This window comes from Rana temporaria, chromosome 2 (assembly GCF_905171775.1).
Source record: "Rana temporaria chromosome 2, aRanTem1.1, whole genome shotgun sequence".
NCBI lineage: Eukaryota > Metazoa > Chordata > Amphibia > Anura > Ranidae > Rana > Rana temporaria.
The window spans coordinates 319,530,579-319,539,737 of NC_053490.1; the positions used below are offsets into that span (position 1 = coordinate 319,530,579).

At 39.8% G+C, this 9,159-nt stretch overlaps 1 non-coding gene across 1 annotated transcript; it reads right to left on the minus strand.

The window, feature by feature from the left end:
- Positions 1–4,583: 4,583 nt before the first annotated feature.
- On the minus strand, positions 4,584–4,798 carry LOC120930050. The gene has a single exon (XR_005747580.1). It is a non-coding gene; the product is annotated as a small nucleolar RNA U3 (small nucleolar RNA).
- Positions 4,799–9,159: the final 4,361 nt, after the last annotated feature.

The following is a 9,159-nucleotide window of genomic DNA, read 5'->3' on the forward strand; positions in this document are numbered from 1 at the left end:
GTAAACGGGTAAACAGAAGTGCAAAACAAATGGCACTCCTGTGACCCAGAGGAGAAGCCCAGCCGAAAAATCTCAGGCTGGACTTCTTCTTTAACTAAAGGTTATCCTACAAATAAACCGACATGCGTTTCTCCCTCTTCATCAAACTTTAGTAATGCATGTACTACTACAATGTATTAGCTAAAACCAATACAGCCCACAAGTGGGAATCTCCAGATGTTCCTGTATCCAGAAGTGGTAAGAGATCTTAATAAGCAATGTGAATTTAAGAGTAGGGTGACATATAAAAATAAATCATAGATTTTGTGAAGCGTGGTACTTATGGACAACTCATTAGTATTGTAAATTAGACAAATTGTACAGTTAGTTAATTTTGTATGCAAGTTTGGTTTTCCTTTTTTTCCTTTTTTATGCTGCTTTCTTATTTTTCCAAGAATCGTGTTCTTTGGATACACACTGTGGGGTTGATTTACTAAAGCTAGAGAGTGAAACATCTGGTGTACTTCTGCAAAGAAACCAACCAGCTTCCAGGTTTTTTGTTTGTCAAAGCTTAATTGAACAAGCTGAAGTTAGAAGCTGATTGGCTAACCTGCACAGCTGCGCCAGATTTTGCACTATTCAAATTTAGTAAATCAACCCCTGCATACCATGTTTTCTGAGAATACTGTATACACTGAAATATGACATTCATCTTTCTGATATGTGCCCTCTGTTAACTACTATACAGTATATGGGTTGAGCTACATTGCTTCAGAATACTGTATAGTTGTGGCCAAAAGTTTTGAGAATGACACAAATATTAGTTTTCACAAAGTTTGCTGCTAAACTGCTTTTAGATCTTTGTTTCAGTTGGTTCTGTGATGTAGTGAAATATAATTACACGCACTTCATTCGTTTCAAAGGCTTTTATCGACAATTACATGACATTTATGCAAAGAGTCAGTATTTGCAGTGTTGGCCCTTCTTTTTCAGGACCTCTGCAATTCGACTGGGCATGCTCTCAATCAACTTCTGGGCCAATTCCTGACTGATGGCAACCCATTCTTTCATAATCACTTCTTGGAGTTTGTCAGAATTAGTGGGTTTTTGTTTGTCTACCCGCCTCTTGAGGATTGACCACAAGTTCTCAATGGGATTAAGATCTGGGGAGTTTCCAGGCCATGAACCCAAAATGTCAACGTTTTGGTCCCCGAGCCACTTAGTTATCACTTTTGCCTTACGGCACGGTGCTCCATTGTGCTGGAAAATGCATTGTTCTTCACCAAATTGTTGTTGGATTGTTGGAAGAAGTTGCTGTTGGAGGGTGTTTTGCTACCATTCTTTATTCATGGCTATGTTTTTGGGCAAAATTGTGAGTGAGCCCACTCCCTTGGATGAGAAGCAACCCCACACATGAATGGTCTCAGGATGCTTTACTGTTGGCATGACACAGGACTGATGGTAGCGCTCACCTTTTCTTCTTTGGACAAGCCTTTTTCCTGATGCCCCAAACAATTGGAAAGAGGCTTCATCGGAGAATATGACTTTGCCCCAGTCCTCAGTAGTCCATTCACCATATTTTCTGCAGAAGATCAATCTGTCCCTGATGTTTTTTTTTAGAGAAGTGGCTTCTTTGCTGCCCTTCTTGACACCAGGCCATTTTCCAAAAGTCTTCGCCTCACTGTGCGTGCAGATGCGCTCACACCTGCCTGCTGCCATTCCTGAGCAAGCTCTGCACTAGTGGCACTCCGATCCCGCAGCTGAATCCTCTTTAGAAGACGGTCCTGGCGCTTGCTGGACTTTCTTGGGAACCCTGAATTTATTTTTTATGGGATTAAGTTAATTTTCATGGCAAAGAGGAACTTTTCAATTAATTGCAATTCGTCTGATCACTCTTCATAACATTCTGGAGTATATGCAATTTGCCATCTCAAAAACTGAGGCAGCAGACTTTGTGAAAATTAGTATTTGTGTCATTCTCAAAATTTTTGGCCATGGCTGTATGTATTATTGAATATATGACTGACATATATACACTGAGCTGTAACTGAGATTATCAACTACACTCATGCAGACAACATCAATCATGAGAAAATACTATTTTAAATTTTAAAATAAGATTGCATACTTCAAACTCCACTAATTGCGAGTTATGTTACATTTAACATAGTGATGTAATAACTGCCTTCACTCTTCTAAGAATTTTAACTCTAAGTTATATGTTAAAGTCAGATTATTTTCTGGTCCAATAAATAATTTGCTAGAAAGCAAGACACCTATCTGAGATGACTCTTATTGAAAAATGCCCCATATTCTGCATACTAGTTTTAGGGCAGTGCAATTTAACCTATGTACTGAGTTAGTGCCCTGAAAATAGTATATACGGTCTATGAGTAAAGCAATGGCTAGCTTCTATAAATGCCTTAGAAACTAATGTATAAATTAGTGTCTTTATTTTCTGTTTATTTTCTGTGAAAAAAAATGAAATAAAGAGGCTATAGTGAAGCTACGTTTTGTTGAAAGGAGCTTCTTAAACTTTTTAAAGGGTTATTTACATACGTTCTTTAACAGATGGGCAGAATTTGCTGCTTGCCTGTCTGTAATTTCCATCCTGCAATCATGCAGTTATTTATATTATGGTGCATCAGTTTTAACTATTGCTTTGCTGCCTGCCTTTCATCATGGAGTCCTCTGTATTATGCTAAAGTACATTGATTGTTGACATTGCCTTGCTGTCTGTCTGCCTGAAACTTTCATTCTGAAATCCTCTGTATAATGGTCCATTGATTTATGGTATTTGACATAGATTGCCATCTTGTTTTCTTGTTGATCATAGAGCTGAAATTATCTTTATGACTCTGGTCTGTCTGACAAACATTTTCCCACCCCATATCCTAATAAATTAGGCACAACCCTTGAGAAAAAGGCATTCTGTCATAAAAACTGATTAGATATTAGAAATCAGACATGGAAAGAAAAGAAAGAGCTGGATGGGTAAACACAGGTTCACTTGCAGTCTGTCCAGAGTGGAGCACTGTTGTTTGTAGATACTTTCTTGTCTCTGCCTTAGTTACTATACAATGTTAAACGGCCATTAGACATGTGCAGACTGGAATATTTTGTTTCGTTTTTTCGTTTTCGTTGGGGATAGCTTTCATCCGAAAATCCAATAATACTTGGTTTCTGTCGAATATTTTTGGTTTCTGTCGATTGGTCAAATGAATATTCGACGGAACGTCGAATCTTTACGCCGAATCGTACATTTCAGTTCGAATATTCCGCCTACAAGAATTCTAATGTTGTATGACTAGTAATAATGTCGAATCTATTCTCTATAATGTCGAATCTATTTTCTCATAAATCGAAATCTATTCTCTGTAATGTCGAATCTATTATTTCTATAGTGTCGAATCTTTTCTCTATAATGTCGGATCTTTTCTCTATGATGTCGAATCTTTTCCCTATAATGTCGAATCTCTCTATATCGAATTTTTACCGCAACGAAAACGAAAATAAAGCATTTTTTATGTCGGATCTTTCGGTTTTCGTTTCTTGCACTTTCGTTATCGTTTGTTAAAACGATAACGAAAAAAACTGATTTTCGGACGAAAATGCATTCTAACGAAAACGAATGCACATGTCTAACGGCCATACCACTTATGTAGAAATTACCTGGTAGATGTCCTAAACCCCCTGCCCTGACACTCTCTCTACCTATCTTTCACACAATAGTGTCCTCTCTATTAAAGTTCTCTTTCCTTTACCACTCTTCTACTACAACATATACAGTATATGACCATCTCACTCCTGCCCTCTATACAATATTGCACTCCTTGCTAATTTTGACCCGCTATCTTTCCCACTATCTTTCCTCACCATTATTTAACTCTAACCTAAAACATTTAGCATCCTCCTTCCACTGGCAGTACCTGTAATACACACACAAATTATTTTTTCCTGCTTCCAAGTAGCAACTCTCTCTTTGTATGTGCATACTGTAATGCCCGCTTTGTCTGCAACAAGCTCACTTCTGTCCATGACATTTTTTTATATCCAACTCCTTTACCCTACTTGCAGTCACTGAAACCTGGTTTCAGGAATCTGACTCTTCCTTTCAACTGACCCCCCCCCCCCACAGTGGCCCCCACTGGTATCATGGTATCATTTACTCAGACTCAATGGATAAAAGAGATGTGGAGTGGGAATTCTTTTATCTCCACAAAACTATTTTTGGGTTCTTTCCACTACCTGTTTATTCTTCTTCTCTTTAGAAGCTCACTGCATTTACCCTTTTTGCTAGTTTGAGGATTGCTGTGACTTATTGGCCAAATGGGCCAGTGTCACATTTTTAAAATTACATTTCTGCCTGGTTAACCCATATTCTTGCCTTTCAAATGCCCACTATCATTTCAGGTGACCTTAACATGTCTGTTAATGCTAACACTCTGGCTACCTCTCAACTTCTTAACCTAACCTCATCTTTTGACCTAACACAATGGAATCTCTCCTATTCCCTTTGATGCCAACTCCCTTGACCTTGTACTTCTTTTAAGACCTAATTTTTCTTCTCTGTAACACCTCCTTTTTTCTCTCTTTTTTTTTTCTCCACTCTGAATGAGCTCCCACCTGCCATCTTTCCACCTAGAAAGATGACCAAGTCATCAAATGGTGGCAGCACCTGCACAGAGCAGCACTGCCAGCAGGAGTCCTAACAAGACAAGAACCCTAAAATTCATCATCGTGGAAGGTGAGTTTGGACACTTTCGAGCACATTTCTCCCTTTGCATCCTACAGAAATGATCCCTGAAAGTATAGTCCTTTTTTCTCTCTTGACACACCCTTATTAGTTTCACACTCACACTGCCTTCAACCCCCTACCCTTCCAACCAAACCAGTTTCCCATAGAAACTTTCACCAATTCCATTACCATCTGACTCTAACCAGACACCCAAATCTATTTCTCTACTCCTCAGCTAACCCTTCAGTCTCTTCATGCATCACTAATTTACTGACTGACATATCAGTATGAATGTCACACAACTTCACCAAAACTCAATATTTTCAAAACTAAGCTCATAGTCCCCCCCCTTGGTTTGGTCTCTCCTCACGCTGGGATCTAGGTGTCATCCTGACCTGGACTCTGACCTTACCTTTTGACCACACATTCAATCACTGTCCTCATCTTGCCCCCTTCACCCCTGTAACTTTTCCAAAATATGCCCCTTACTAACCAATGACACCACCATGTTCACTTCCCTTTCATCTGTTGCCTGAACTATTGCAAATACCTCCTCCAGTCTATCATGAATGCTGCTATCATACTCATCCAACTTACCAACACTCAGTATCCACCACCCTTCTCTGCCAATCTCTCCTCTGCCTTACATTAGCCAATTCATAAATTTGAACTAAAACAACATTCACAACATATAATTTCATCCACAGCCTGGAGCTACCTCACCAACTTCATGTCAAGACATCACACAAACTGTCCTCTTAACTGCTCCTAAGACTTCCTGTTCTCTAGCTCCTTCATCACCTCCTCCTGTACTTGCCTGGACTTCTGCAGAGCCTCTCCCATTTTCTGAAACTTCCTACCACAGTCTGGCTGTCTCCTACTCAGTCTGCCTTTAGGTGATCCCTGGAAAATCTCCCCTTCATAGAAGGCTATCTCAGCTCTACCTTACAGTGAAATATTTGCTCTCGCAATCATCTCATCCTCACACAATTATTCGTTTTTTGTATCACTTCCTTTTTAGATTGTAAGCTCTCACGAGTTGGTCCCTCCTAAACCCTCTTGTTTTGAATTGTATTATAACTATACTGTCTCCCTTTATTTTTAAAGCCCTACGCAAACTTTCTTGACATAAATGCATTTCTCCAAACTGGTGAAATTTTATTAAATCTTCCAATTTGTAATGAAAATGTTGGGGAAATGCATACTCTCAGTTTTATGCATCCTTGTATTTTTGTACTGTATATGCAAACGTTTTGGAGAAATGTATTGAAATTAATACAAAATCTATATAACCATTTTGATCAAAAAGTGTTTAGTTGATATGCAGATGAAAGCCTATGGCCGCGTACACACGGTCGGTCAAAACCGATGGAAACAGACTGAATGACCATTTCATCGGTCCAAACCGATGGTGTGTGGGCCCCATTGATCAGTTATCCTTCGGTCAAAAATTTTAGAACTTGCTTTAAAATTGAACTGATGGATGCCTAACCGTTAGGTCAAAACTGACGGTTAGTATGCAAAAGCATCGGTTAAAAACCCGCGAATGCTCAGAATCAAGTCGACGCATGCTTGGAAGCATTGAACTTAATTTTTTCAGCACGTCGTTGTGTTTTACGTCACCGCGTTGGACTCGATCGGTTTTTTAACTGATGGTGTGTAGGCACATCAGACCATCAGTCAGCTTCATCAGTTAACCGATGAGAACGGTCCTTCGGACCGTTCTCATCGGATGGACTGATCGTGTGTACGCAGCTTGATTCTCATGACAAAGATGCACTCAAGAATTCACCCCAGGTGCTTTTGGATTCAGTTATTCCAGTTTGTGTGTGTACTGCTTTACTTCAGCCTGCAGTTATAAAGTGTTTATTTCTTGTTAAACTTGAATAAAAGAACGGGATCATCAACGATGGCATTGGGAGAAAATAAAATCTAAATTGTCAGTTTCTGAAAAAAAATTTACCCAGTCCTGCAGAATCATTTCTCAATAATACAGCAATGAGAACACAGTGACAGAAGTATATTACATGCATAAATATTCTTGGCAGATAAATAACTGCTTTATATGAGTTTGCGTATGGATGCTGCTCTTGTTGGGCTTTCTTTCGAATTATCATCCATATATATCAGTTCATGTCAAGTATGCTGGCGTTTTGTACAAAGAGGAACATTCTTGCTTTCTTTTAATCCTTGTGTTCTCTTTTTACAAACACTGGTTGCGTGTGTGTATATATATATATATATATATATATATATATATATATATATATATATATATATATATATTCATATATACATTGAGCAAAATTATAAACGCAACACTTTTGTGTTTGCCTCTCTGAACTCAGAGTTCTACGACTTTTTCTATGTACACAAAAGGCCTATTTCTCTCAAATATTGTTCACAAATCTGTCTAAATCTGTGTTAGTGAGCACTTCTCCTTTGCCGAGATAATCCATCCACCTGACAGGTGTGGCATATCAAGATGCTGATTAGACAGCATGATTATTGCAAAGGTGTGCCTTGGACTGGCAACAATAAATGGCCACTCTACAGTAAAATGTGCAGTTTTATCAGACAGCACAATGCCACAGATGTTGCAAGTTTTGAGGGAGCGTGCAATTGGCATGCTGACTGCATGCATGTCCACCAGAGCTATTGCCCTTGAATTTAATGTTAATTTCTCTACCATAATCCATCTCCAAAGACGTTTCAGAGAATTTGACAGTACATCCAACTGGCCTCACAACCACATGTTGCACACGACTGCAATTTGTCATCGTAACCGACTTCAGTGGGCAAATGCTCACATTTAATGGCATCTGGCACTTTGGAGTGGTGTTCTCTTTACAGATGAATCCCGGATGAATGTATGGCGCCGTGTGGGTGTTCACCATAGTCACAAACTATGGTGAACGGGAGTGAACCACAACTGCGGTTAAGGAAAGAATTCAATGCACTTGCCTATGTTATGTGAGATTCCAGTACTGGACCCCAGGCGTCACTCCAATCAGAGAACAGGAGTTTGGGGGTTCTCTACATCATCTCTCTCACATATAGGAATGCGTTGAGCTACTAAGGGCCGAGGTATTACAACATGCCTCCAACCGCTAGCGTAGAAAAATTACAATAAAGATCAACGAGCACAACTGCATTAAAGGTTTCAATGCACTTCTCTATGCAAGTGATTATCAGTATGGGACCCCAGGCATCACTCCAATCAGAGAACAGGAGTTTGGGGGTTCTCTACATCATATTACTTAACATAAAGGAATGTGTTGGGCTACTAAGGGAGTAGGTATAAAATACCTACAACCCTTAGCACGAAAAAATTAGAGCGAACATGTTCAGTAATTTAGGGCGTGAGCCCATATACATTTAACAACGTATGTCAAGCACGTAGCAAATAAGAATATTGTAGGCAAGTAATATTTGCATAAGAGAGGCGAGTATAGCTCAGCTGAATTGAGAGTGTATGTCCCTTTTAGATATTCCACAGCGGGCAACTGAAGATACACTAAGTAATCCCAAGCAGTAGGTTAGTATTAAGTAAGCTATGTTTAAATACAGTACTTGGTAAGTGCGATATGTGAAGCAGGTAATTCTAGAGCAGTACAAGTGACACAATTGTTACTTATCCATTTTGCAGAGGATGAGTGTTGTAGTATCTTAGCAGCAAGGGTTTCTGTAGTGTAGGTTCTGCTGAAGGAAGATATCTTTAGGGAGTCCCCAGCAATGGCAGCATGACAGTGTGGCTTCAGTTAAGGCATGAGCTAAATTGTGGTAGGGATGCAGCTTGGCATGTTATCCAGCTTGGGGAACAATGGTACCAGTAGTTCCGGCTATGGCTGACAATAATAGAACAGCATGTATCGCACACGCTGTTCTGTTTATAGTGCAGAGGCATGTGTGCCGAATAGAGCGTGATTACGCTCAGCACTTCGGGCGATGACGTTATGGCGCGGTCGCCGTATGTTTGCTAATGTCAACATTGTGGATTGAGTGGCCCATAGTGGCGGTGGTGTTATGGTATGGGCAGGTGTATGCTATGGACAACGAACACAGGTGCATTTTTTTGATGGCATTTTGAAGGCACAGAGATACCATGATGATATTCTGAGGCCCGTTGTTGTGCCATTCATCCACGACCATCACCTAAGCATAATAATGCACGGCCCCATGATGCAAGGATTTGTACACAATTCCTGGAAGCTGAAAACATCCCAGTTCTTGCATGGCCAGCAAATTATATACAATAATGGTGCACGCTTAGATAGAGGATGTAGCAAATTTCAAACAAAAGTCCTTTGAGCAAAAAGCTCTGGAGCGAGAGAAACAGTCTTATATTCTGGGCAGCCTTGTATGGGGAGCTGAAGCCGAACTCCAAACATGCAATAGGGAAAACAACAAAAACAGGCGCCACTTAGAAAAACTGCAAACTT